The following is a 12446-nucleotide window of genomic DNA, read 5'->3' on the forward strand; positions in this document are numbered from 1 at the left end:
CACTTGAACCTGAAGATCTAGGACAGCCTTAACAGGAAAAAGCAAAAGAGAAACATGACACGAGGTCAGTTTTGACAGCTTAAAACTGTGGTATCTGAAAAACCAATAGGATCACATGATTTCTTGGAACATACAATGGATTATAGGATAATACAGCCTGCAGGCACTCTGTTTGGATATATGCCCAAGACAGACAACAAACAGCATATGCTCAAGTACAGGGACATCAGGGTAATGGAATATAAAATAGTTGTGTGCTCATCATGAGATGTGGGAAAGCAGCCAGGGGCCTGTATTCCCAAGGGCCATTTCTAAGGGCTGGTGTCTGATACTCGGTATTTGGTACTAGGCCTCCTTATGTTGTTTTCATATGGCATTGAGTATGCAGTACTAGCAAGCAGAGAGGTGTCAGATCACCTTCAAGCACCAAGCACTCCTGTCACAAGTAAACAATGAGAGATATTAAGGACTAATAAATCTTCATGATGGATCAGCATAAAATGACTTAGAAATGGTGATTGTGTAATTGTGATTCATTTGAGGAAGTGCTCAGTGCCTAATGGCCCTCAAACACCTACATCCATCTGTGTATTGTAGTTGTTGGTGTTCGTTGTCTAATTCTGTGAGATGCAATAACTAATTTTTGGAAGACATGCTTTTACTTTCTATTTTGATTTCTTCTGGTTGTCTTTCTTTTCTCAGCAGAAGCATGAGACTGTCCATAAGAGAGAAATATTGATAGATAGTTCTTTTGATTTTTTTTTGGCTTTAAAGGAACAGTAGTTTAGCCAAACAATGTATCTGGTCTCCTTCTTTTACACTCAAAACACATAAAAGCTGAAGCCGATAAGGGAATACATCTGTATGCTAAAAAGCACAGATTTACAAAAGGAGCCAAACACCTCCAGCAAAATCCAGAGCTAAAGTTCTGCATCTGGAACTGGAGTAAAGCTGTGTGTCAGAAAGAGTGTTTCCCAGTGATTAGTATCCAGAACAGGGAATAACCTTCAGTACTCAGCTACAAATTCTGATGTGAGGAATGTTACTTAGCACTGCCCAAAAATTAAATCTCTGCACCATGGAAGAAAGCTTCTCTCTATTTGAGAATTGGAAAGAACAATCAGTTGCCTGTCTATGCTTCACTGCACTACTTCTTGAATGTCAGACACAGATTTTGTAGTTCAGAGAAGGAATCAGTCAGGCACGGATTTGAAGATTTCAGCCATTCAAATGGAATGTAGACTTCGTCTTGAGTCTAGGATTCGGAACCAAATTTACAATTAACTTTCAGAGTACCTGCTGTCCACAACTCAGTGATTGTGCTAAGTGCCTAAAACCTCCTTAGCAGGGGATAAAACTTTATTTTGGGGATGGCAGCCCACATATATGCTTTGAGTAACCCAAATTCATTTACTCTGTGGCATTATAAACATCCACATTTCCACCTCACCTAAAAAGATCTTTAGCTACAGGAACTGCTAAGGAGCTCTGCAGGATGTACTCTTAACCCAATCTGTTAAAGTGTTCTACTTGCGTGGTATAATTAAAAAGACTTGTGAGCCTGTCTCTCGAGTCAAACAAAAGCTTAGAGTGCTTATTTGGAATTCTCTTCACACTACAGGAGTACTGGTCTCTGAGCTAGATGGCTAAAAACATACATAGAGAATTTGTCTTTACTCTTTCTATTTTCCTTGAATATTTCCTAAAAAAAATAATAATAATAAAAAAATCTGCTATTTGTAACTGAAAAATGATAGATATTTTTATTCGTATTGACAAGGAATATATTGCTTGCTATGTGCATGCAGTGAGTTTGGCAATACAGAAAGCTGAACAAAATTCATTTTGAGTTGACTCTTATGAAATTCAAGATGATGGAAGAAAAAGGAAATAGAAAAGTTATCAATTGCCAGGGTGAAAGGAATGCACTAACAAAAAGAAGTTTTGCTTCCCCTGTCACGCTGCACCCCTTTCCTACTGCTTAGCAACGGATAAGATGCCACTTATTTTCAGACAGGAAGCAGAAACAGCAAGAAGGCTGCACACAAAGCTGGTATCACTGCAAGTGTCCTGTACAGCTCATTGGTGCACGGAGACTTTGCCTATAATGAAGTCATTTGCATTCACATGCAGGCCTGGTTGTGTGGACATCAGTCCAGACTCTGGGAACTGTTGTTTCACAGAGTCAAAAGAAATTTGCACATGAAAGCCACATCCGCATTACTTAACTCTGCAGCTCACTCAGGATTGCCTTCCTTTTAGAGCAAAGTACATCTGAACCTACAATTGAATCTCCAGAGGATTTATTTTATTTCTTTTGGATATCTGCTAGACTTGACAAGTGGTGAACATACTCTGTGCAAATATCATTTGAGTTGTTACTTACCCATTCTCCATTTCTGAATCTGTTCTTTCATAGTACAGAGCCACGTAGCTGCAAAATTTTCTCAAACCTCCTCAGCCAGTCCTTCTGCCAGTTGGCAACGTGAAGGCATTCATCTTTTCAATATTTCCATGCCTTTCCAATTTAATTGCAAACTTTATTCTCATGTGCAACCAGGAATGAAAGGAACAGGCATATCTGGTGCTAAATATTGATTGCATTGGACTTAAAAAAGACTGCAAATTGTGTCACTATGAGATTGGTAATCTGAAATAAAAAATTGTACTAGAAGTTGACACTGGACCGTAACTTACATAAGGCTCATTATCCACACGGTCAATTTTTCTGCCATCAACACACATGTATAAAATGCTGTTAATAGCTTGTCAGCTGCAAAAAATATATTAGTAATTCTCCACAGATCCCAACATTGATACAACAATTTGCACTTGATGTGGAGGTCAGCTGTTGACCTCTTTGGCTCCTGCCACTGTTGTATTTATGATGTAAATTTAATTTCTCTCTCCCTCTCTCTCTCTAATAAATAAATAAATAAAGTAGAAGGAAAACCCTCAGAGTTTGTAATGTCTGAGGAATGCATCATATTACTGAATGTAGTCAAGAACAAAGTCAGGCTTACTCACTGAACTGCTACAGCCCCAGCACTGATGGTAGAAATTCTTCTATAGTATCCTGTTAATGCGCTTCAATCCTGACCTGAAAGAACCTTTATGGCTGACAGGATAGTTTAATTTTCATGCCCATTCAATCTTTGACCTCTGTGCTAAGACTGCCAATAGGGGTGCAAATTAACACCAATTATTCCGATGTTTTATGTACTGGGCTAAGAGCACCAACTCATTTTACACAGGCCATCACCCAGCTGTCAGATGTTAATGACTTTTGGTTATTTCTGACCTGATTCAGATTCATCTGAGTAGCTCAGAGTTGAAAGGGTCTCTATTTCATTAATAAGAGACTGACCTGTATAACCTTCCTATCATTCCCTTTCACAAATTCAAGTGTGGATGTTTATTTTCCCATTAAATAATAACAAAAGGCCAAACCCCAGCCTGCTTCAAACTCAGTGGATTTATGCCAGTATAAAATTTAGCCTATTCATGTCAGTTCCATTGGGCATGAACATCAACAAATGTCCTTCATGGTTAAAGCCATGTCAAATAAAGTCAAATAAAGCAATATGTATGTATATGTAAACTTTTCTGATTATTTGTCTTCTAAAAATGTGAGTAATGTAACAGATGAATATTATCATAATCTCTGAGGACAAAGTAATAATAAAGGTATTTCTTAGCAAATAATTCATTTATTTTACAACCAGAGCAGAAATGATTTGTTTATTATTTGCTAACAGTACTTAATCAGCCCCGTGTTGTGTTGTTAAACCTTTCCCCTGGCTTAGAGTATGGGTGGCTTCAAGTTGCTACTCCCTTGTAACTACTATTAGCAGGGATGAGCAGTTTCCAGAATAGACTCTGAAGAAACTGATAGAAGTGCCATTTTGGAACCCATCATTTCTGAGACTTGCTGCCTTCAGTTATGTGGCAGAGACTGAGCTTTGGAGTTGGCAAACTTATTCATCTGCTAAGGTTATAAAACCTATTGAGCATAGTCTAAAAGTATGGGAATAGACGGTGACAGGAGAAATGTACAGCACGGTATGTTTTTCTGACATATGAGTTAAGGCAAAAAGAGGAGAGGAATAACGTTCCTAAATCCACTGTACATTCACTTGGGACTTTCTTATCTTCAAAATATACATTTTTTTAGGAAGGTAAGTGATGTGTACAGTGATAAGTATGACCTAGGACATAGTGGAACACAGCACAGAGAAAACGACCAAGCTCATTGACTGCATGTACTGAGTTTCTTAATTCCAGAGAAGTCTAGAGGAAGATGTGATAAAAGTTTTTAAGTGTGAAAAAGAGCTTTATCCGTTTGTCATTTCTATGGCTGAGAAAATGAGAAATATATGAGCTTAAATTGGAAAGGTTAGGTTACTCTTCAAGAATCCCTCTCAGCAAGCAGTTTTAAAAACACAGTAGAAAGAGTGTATTGGGAATGAAACACCCTAGCTGATAGTTTCCTGTATTAGAGAATAGGAATTAACTACGTAATCTGTTGAGTTCCCTAAATTCCATGCTTTTGTCAGCTGGCAACAATAAACAAGGTAGGATCACATTGCTCATAATACTACCTGTCTACAGAGCATGTTTTATATCAGGTTAGGTAACACAAACCTTTAAGCACATATTCTAACTTAAATTTATTCCCTAGGGAAGATAACTTCATAGAACAAACAGGATTTATCTCTAAATCTGGGGCGGTGTCTATAGCTTTCAGTCATTTTGTGAGTAGACTGTGTGTCTTGCCCTTCTTTCAAAACTCTACAGAAAAACACAAAGGCTGGTCTTTTAGGAGGTGCATGTGCTGCTACTGTGGACTGAAGAAATAATCCTTGGAATGAAAAGTTTTAAAGCATTTTGGTGCATCATCTTATGAACATCTTTGGAGGAAAAGCCTTAGAGTAAAGTTGTTGATCACTAACCCTGATATGCCATATTAAATCTCAAGAAGTGACAGAGCTCTATTCATGTTCCATCTCACAAGGAAGACATTCATAACCACTGAAGACTGACAGTAGAAATGGGTGAATGCGCTTCAAAATGAAGAGCTTATTGATTGAAGGTTGACTATTCAAGAGATGATAATTAAGGTTTTGTGGAAAAGGAATAATAATATTATAACTGGTTTTTTATTTACAATTACCCCCTGCACTGCATCAGAGGACACTTATTGCTGCACAAATAGGAAGCATGCAATTTTTCAGTGCATAGAAATCAAGAAATGAAATCTGAAATAAAAAATAGCTGTTGTGTTTCAGACATTAAACTGTGTTCTGTTCTCTTCACTTCTTTTTTGTTCTAAAGCGTTTAAGATCTTGAGGAAAGGAAAACATAACTTCAATGGTTCTGCCTGGTGAAGTACTAGAATATATTTGTGGAATTTATGGTATCACTGGTTGCACTCTTGCCAACAACTCAACAGCTGACACAAACCTCCTGGCTTGCTTTCCAGCTATAGAATAAGAAAAGATGACAGAAGCCTTTTTTACTATCTCAAATTTTCCAAATTTTTTAAAGAATAAAGTGCGGTTATGATGCAGCATGGTAGATACAACACAAAAGCATGTTACATTAATGTTACAGTACAATATAGTTGTTTACAATTAATTAAGTAATAATTAGTTTACAATTAATTATGTAGTAATTAATATATAGCCCAGTACTCTTCATTGTCATCTAGAATTATGATATTCATAAGCACAAGCAGCTTCCCATGTGTGGGTATAGTCATTTTTAATGCTGTTCCTCACAAGTATAATAATGCATATCACAGCAAAAAGTAACTTAGCACACCTTAAAGTGTTTCTAAAGAAAATAGGAACACTAGTAATCATTACTTTTTACCATGTCAAATCTCCAGATAGGAGAGAGTGTCAAAAGGTTGCTTATCTGATTTAGAAACTGTAGATGTTGAATTTTCATATGGGGTGTGTATACATATTACAAACTGTTTTTAACATAAGAATTTGAGTTTATGATTAATTGTAGTCTGTTTATATTCTAAGAGTTCTGAGGTGTCCAAGTCAAGGACCTGAAGTGTCTTCTTTTAGATGCAGTATGGGGTTTATATAAGAAAGCTGTTATCCAAAGTGGATAGGAAAACAAAACATTAAATAGTAAACACTAAACAAGTTTCCCAGTAAAACAGTAGAAAGTATCTGTAAAAAAAAAATTTAAATTCAACTTTCTTATTTCTTCCCTTCACTCACAACTATGGTTTGTTCTCTAACGCATTTACTCTTCTCTGTCCTGAATCCATGCCAACCCAGAAATCTGCTTTCATGTTTGTTTTTTTTAGTACCTTTAATGATGCATGCTTTTGCATGCTTTTACAGCCAGATATAAATATCATCTGGATTTTTCCGTTTAGAAAATTTGTTCTGAATCCTTAAGCATCCTGATTATTTTCTAGGCTTACAGAGTCTCATCTGGATCTGTAAAACCCTAAACATAGATGGAAATGTTCCTTTATTTGTTTTTCAGTTTTCAGCAATAAATTATGAGACAATCTGCTAGGTCTTTCATTCCTGTGTTCTTTTAGTAAAATATGTAATGGTTTAGATCAAGATTAACCACTGACTTTCATCTAGAGGGGTGATTATGAAGCTTTTGTCAAAGCTTTACATGATGGATCATTGTCTAAACTCTTTCTTTAGAGCCTGGTAATACCTTTTCAAGATGGATAAAATATGTAGGTAGGTAGCTGAGAGCTGGAGTTGAAGCACATGTACTGGTGAGTAACAGGATGTTCTACCAGAATGCTGAATCTTTAGTATTTTTAGTAATATAAGCAAAGCAAAGCAATCACAGAGTAAAACATCACCTTTCCACGGAGTTAAGAGCCAATGGAGGTGGCAGTGTTAGGGACAGTCAATAAAACAGTGAGAATTACCACTATCTATCAGAAGGTGATGAGCATTGTGTGTTTTTTTCTTTATGCTTGGTATAATAAATACATGTGATGTAGAAGATCCCTCTGTATAGCAACAACTAGAAAATATTTACCCGTCATAGCAACAACTGGAAACTGTTATAAAAGTGTTATGTGAATAATCGAGAAGGAATTTATAAGAGTTAGTACACCCAGTAGATTTAATAGCCCATCCAGAATTTGTCCATAGATCTTTCAGATTTTTCATTGATATTTAACTCCATCCAGTGACCATGAAGAAATTACTTTGCTATTTGCATTTAGGCAAATAATTGGCTGGTGTGGAGATAATGATACCGAACCAGTACTCCATTTTTCATTAAACTATAAATTCCCTCCCCTGCCCTCCCCTGCCCTCCCCTGCCCTCCCCTCCCCTGCCCTCCCCTGCCCTTCCCTTCCCTCCCCTTCCCTTCCCTTCCCTTCCCTTCCCTTCCCTTCCCTTCCCTTCCCTTCCCTTCCCTTCCCTTCCCTTCCCTTCCCTTCCCTTCCCTTCCCTTCCCTTCCCTTCCCTTCCCTTCCCTTCCCTTCCCTTCCCTTCCCTTCCCTTCCCTTCCCTTCCCTTCCCTTCCCTCCCCTTCCCTCCCCTCCCCTCCCCTCCCCTCCCCTCCCCTCCCCTCCCCTCCCCTCCCCTCCCCTCCCCTCCCCTCCCCTTCCCTTCCCTTCCCTTCCCTTCCCTTCCCTTCCCTTCCCTTCCCTTCCCTTCCCTTCCCTTCCCTTCCCTTCCCTTCCCCTTCCCCTTCCCCTTCCCCTTCCCCTTCCCCTTCCCCTTCCCCTTCTCTTTCCTTTCTTTTTTTTTTTTTTTTGGGGGGGGGGGGGTGGGTGGGGGTGGCAAGGAGCATTATTCTGTCACTTCCTTGCACATTAGGAACACCTGAAAAAGCAGCAGGGGAATTTAAGCTGATAGGATAGTCTCTGGCTCAGAAACTAGGACCATTGCGCCTGTTTTAATGTCCTCAATTTAAAAATGCAAAGAGAAAAGTGAAAAGATGTTTTCCTTTCACACAACTGTGAAGTGTTTGAACGAGTGCATGAATATGCTGTAGCACAGTGTCCAAAAATTGAGTAATGGCACCACCTGGACAGTGAAGGCTGACTCATGTGTATGGCATTTCTTGCTTCCATTGGAAGGAACTCATCTCTTGTAAGGACAGAAAGTACTGTTTCTAACTGAGGAAGGGAATGACATTGCTTTGACCTATTATCCAGCTGCCCAGAGAGTAGTTCACACACAGGTCTAAGACTGTTCGCCCGACCAAAAGGAAGCTTTGGATGAATTGCTCATTCATCATTCCAACATCATTAAATCAAGCTCTTCCTCTGTGTTGTTGCTTTGTTACTCCTCAGTACTAGCAAAGAAGCCAAGTTTAGCTAAGGCTAAGACAAACAAGATAACTTTGTACTCCAACCTGTTGTTCAGTTAGCTTTCAATACTGATCTGTCTCACGGTAAGATCCTGAGTGGAGGAAAGATGAATAGGGTATGTGTTAAATTTTAATGCTTGTGTGTCTCTCTCAGACTAAAAGGGATCTGTGCTATCTTTTTCCCTTCTGTTCCGTATTCTCTGGTACCTTTTTTCTCATGCACAAGAACTCAGGATATAATCAATCCACATACTAAAAAAAGTACATGAAAAGAAGAAATGCTAAAAAAAATAAAAAAGGCACAGAAAAACAAGAGTGGTCTTCTATATTCTATGAAGAAAAGTGATCAGCAGGGTCTCTATATGTGCAGCAGCAGGTCTCGACATTCACAGCAAAAAGATGAAGCATTCTTGTCATTTTTTCCCCAAATGTAAACAAGTCTCAATTCATGAAAAAGAGGGTTTGGGAGCTGAGCTGAAAATCTCATGAGTTGTTTAGTGAATTGTCATTTAGATTTTCATGTGCTATAGTTTCACAAATTTGGACATTTAAATTGAATATATATTCATTTAAAACTAAATGGAAGTCTTTTTATTTATTTATTTGTCTGTTTGTTTGTTTATTTAATTATTCATCGGTATTTGCTGGTCTGTCTGGCTCATAAGTATCTCAAACAGAACAATTGCTTATGTGGGTTTTCCACTTCTGGCTAATGTCAGGAGTCACAATGTCAACTGGGAAAAAAATGTAACTTTTTCAAGATATAAAAGTAGTTTCTTCTTCAAGTACTGAAGAAAAGGTTGAATCACTTTTTCTGTGTAAATTACTACTTACTTCATTGTTTACTCATTTTCCATATTCTCTTACTTATAGAACTGTTTGCCTCAACTGCTGTGTGCATATGCAGTATAACATATATTTCCTTTCTCTAAACTGACCTAATTTAATTTTCTATTGTGACAGCATAATAACTATAGATGTAGATTGACTCTCTTTAATCATCACTTAGATTAGCACTGGAGGTTGGAAACTTCATTTGTTTGTCAACAGCAGGTCTGAGCTTATGTCCTCCAAAGCCCAAAAAAATCATTTTCTGTGACTTTAATGATGCAAATCTAGGTGCTGTCAAAACTTCTGTATTACTTGACAATATATATATATATCTATATATGTGGAAAAGTTAAAGCAATGCATTGCAAAATACTTCATTAACTTTTCTGAAGGATTGTATATAATTTACTGAGTTATGAAAATTTTAGGTCACATTCTACTCGGGGGAAATCCAGTCTCAGGGTAGAAAGGCAGATATGGGCCATGGGAGGATATATGGTATTTAAATGCTAGTCAGCCCCCAAAACCATATTCAGACATGACATCAGCTCCAGACTCAGCTATTAGTTGATGTGTGATTTTGGATATCTCAATATTAAAGCTCTAGAATCTCTCATCTGTCTCCAAACTGAGTCTTCTAAAGTAATTTCTGGGCCATTCTAATGGCAAGGAAAAAAAAAAAGAAAGAAAAACAACAGCAAAAGAATTAATATTGTTGCTTCTTGTGTTTCTATTTGATAATAGAAATTGATCTCTAGTCATACAATGCTCTTAGGCATTTATACACTAGGAATAAAATGGATATTTTTCATTGTATACACAGATGTCTTCAACAAGTATTGTAACAGATAAAAGCTATTCCCTTTATGGATATTTGGCTAGCTGTGACACCTATGAACAGGGTTCTAATTGTTCCTAGATTGAATTTAGAAGAAATTATTATGAAAGCCTAATATATAAAAAAGTCTGAAATAAATATTTGCATGTTTGAACATAGTTACCTACTAGAATACTTTTTCCCCACAGAAACCATTTTTTGTCAGTGAAAGCTCTTTAGACATTCATGGCATTTCCAGTTTTGTGGTTGCACCATTCTGGGACACAATAGTACAGGTGCTTGAAGATCTGAATACTTTAATTCCTCGTTGCAAAAGAAAGAAAGATGAATGAGAGTAGTAGAACTGACGGTCCCTTCTGGCCTTAAAGTCTATGAAATTGAAAAAACAACAACAACAAAAAAAACACCCTAGTCTGCCAATCTATTTTTCCTATGACTTTTTTTTTTTCTTTAAAATACTTCTGTTTTTTTTTCCCTCTAAAATACATAAGTTTATTTTCTGACTTCTCCTACTTGCTTGTCATCATCTAGGTTTCCTTTACCTTGCTCTACCAAAACAAAACAAACAAAATAATGGTATAATACTCTGTTATCCATCTCAAGTGTCAAAAGTAAGCTTCTGGATTTCTGTATGGATTTCTGTATATATATAGATATACATATGTATATAAGTTTTAATTATAGCTGTTCATGGGAAAATGAATTTTTTCATCTTTATTTCCAGATATAATTTTAGTGGAGATTACTAATCTAGACTGACCTCATCTGAGAAATAGAGTCTTTGACTGTTGCTGTAAGGTTCGTGTAATAACAAAAAAATATTTAAGCGTGAAATATAAACTACACTATTTTGACTGTATTGCCTCTGGTTACAGGAGCTTCAGTCAGCTGAAGTATGTCAGTTTATGCCCAACATGCATTCTCAGTGAGAAGGTAACATTTTGAAAAACAGGAAAGCCTCTCAGTAAAAGGAAAGGCCTCTCAAAGCTTTCAGATGGCAATAGTGCACCACCTCTTTTACAACAGCTCTGCGTGTGTCAAGCTGATCATTTCACTGTCAGCCAGGCTACATGTCAAACATACTGCAGTCCTCATCTACTAGCAGAAGCTATGTCTTTCCACTTTTATTCTTTTATACGTGCAGTCTTAACCCTGTTAAAATGTACTCTAACTCTTTGCAAACGGAAGCAGTAGAAACATACTAGATTTATCTATGATTCTATAATTTATTAAACAGGGAAATACCCATTTTTTACTATTGTAGGTGAAAAAACGTGAATCATGGTTGAGTACAACCCATTCATTAGCTAACAAGCCAACAGGTCTGCAGAGAGAATCAGATATTCACCTGATGCCGCAGCTGCTGGAGTTCACATCTGAATCTAAGTTAGCTGACAGATGTATAAAAAAATCACTTAGGCAAGATAGACAACTCCCTACCAAAACCGTTCCACAGCAGAGAAGGCTTATATGTGAACTTTTAACTCCGGTATGCAGATCTTAATGTGCTCATGAATGAGCACTTTCAGACAGGGGCAAGCACATTGGACACGAATCTCTCCCAGTCCACCCATGCTGCTCTAGTGTTTGAGCAGGATAATGTTGGCCTCTCAGACAGGTATGTTAATCTACTTGTTTTATAAAAAATGTATGTATTTGAGCCTGTTGAGGACTTCTTCCACAAGCAGAGCTGGATTGGAATGCTTTTTCAGAAGTTTTCCTACCATGCAATAACTATAATGGTATGGAAGAGATCTAGCTCACATTTGCTGTCACAAGCATCCAAGTTCTGAGTGAACATCTGTACTCAGCCTTTTCTTCTATAAAAGTAACGAAACAAACTCTCACCTTAGGTTACTTGTCATAATGCTGAGTGGTTCAAAGCAGTTCAGAAACAGCAGTTTAAACCAAAAAAGGGCTGCCACTTCCAGTTCTGTCAAACATGCCCTGATACAAGCAGCTGGCACCAAACATCATTATACCCTGACTGGCTGTTTAAAGAGCAAATGCAGCAGAAAGACATATTATAAAGACAAATTCAAAGGTTTGTATCAAAGACAAAATTAAACCTACTATATAAGCTTCTGCTTTTAATATATGGTATCTATTGGGGGAAGTTATGATAAATAAAGGTAACATACATCTTCCTTACAGAACCTTTTCCATGTTTTGAATAGCATAGCCTTTATTCCAATGAGCAAAGTTACACAATTATTTTCAATCTTACAGTCCACTATTCTACCACTGTAGACATGTAGAAACACACATTCACACATACACAAATCTAAGCTTTCAAATACTTTCTTATGCCCTAAGAAAATATTCAGTTCAGTCTAATCATTTTGAAAGAACATTGATTAATATTGCCAGTGGAAAATCAGACTGAGCCGCCACTTGCAAAGAAAACACTACAACCAATATCTTAGTCAAGTTCTCTCTCTGCTGCTGCTTCAG

This window comes from Anser anser, assembly GCF_964211835.1.
Source record: "Anser anser genome assembly, chromosome: 5".
NCBI lineage: Eukaryota > Metazoa > Chordata > Aves > Anseriformes > Anatidae > Anser > Anser anser.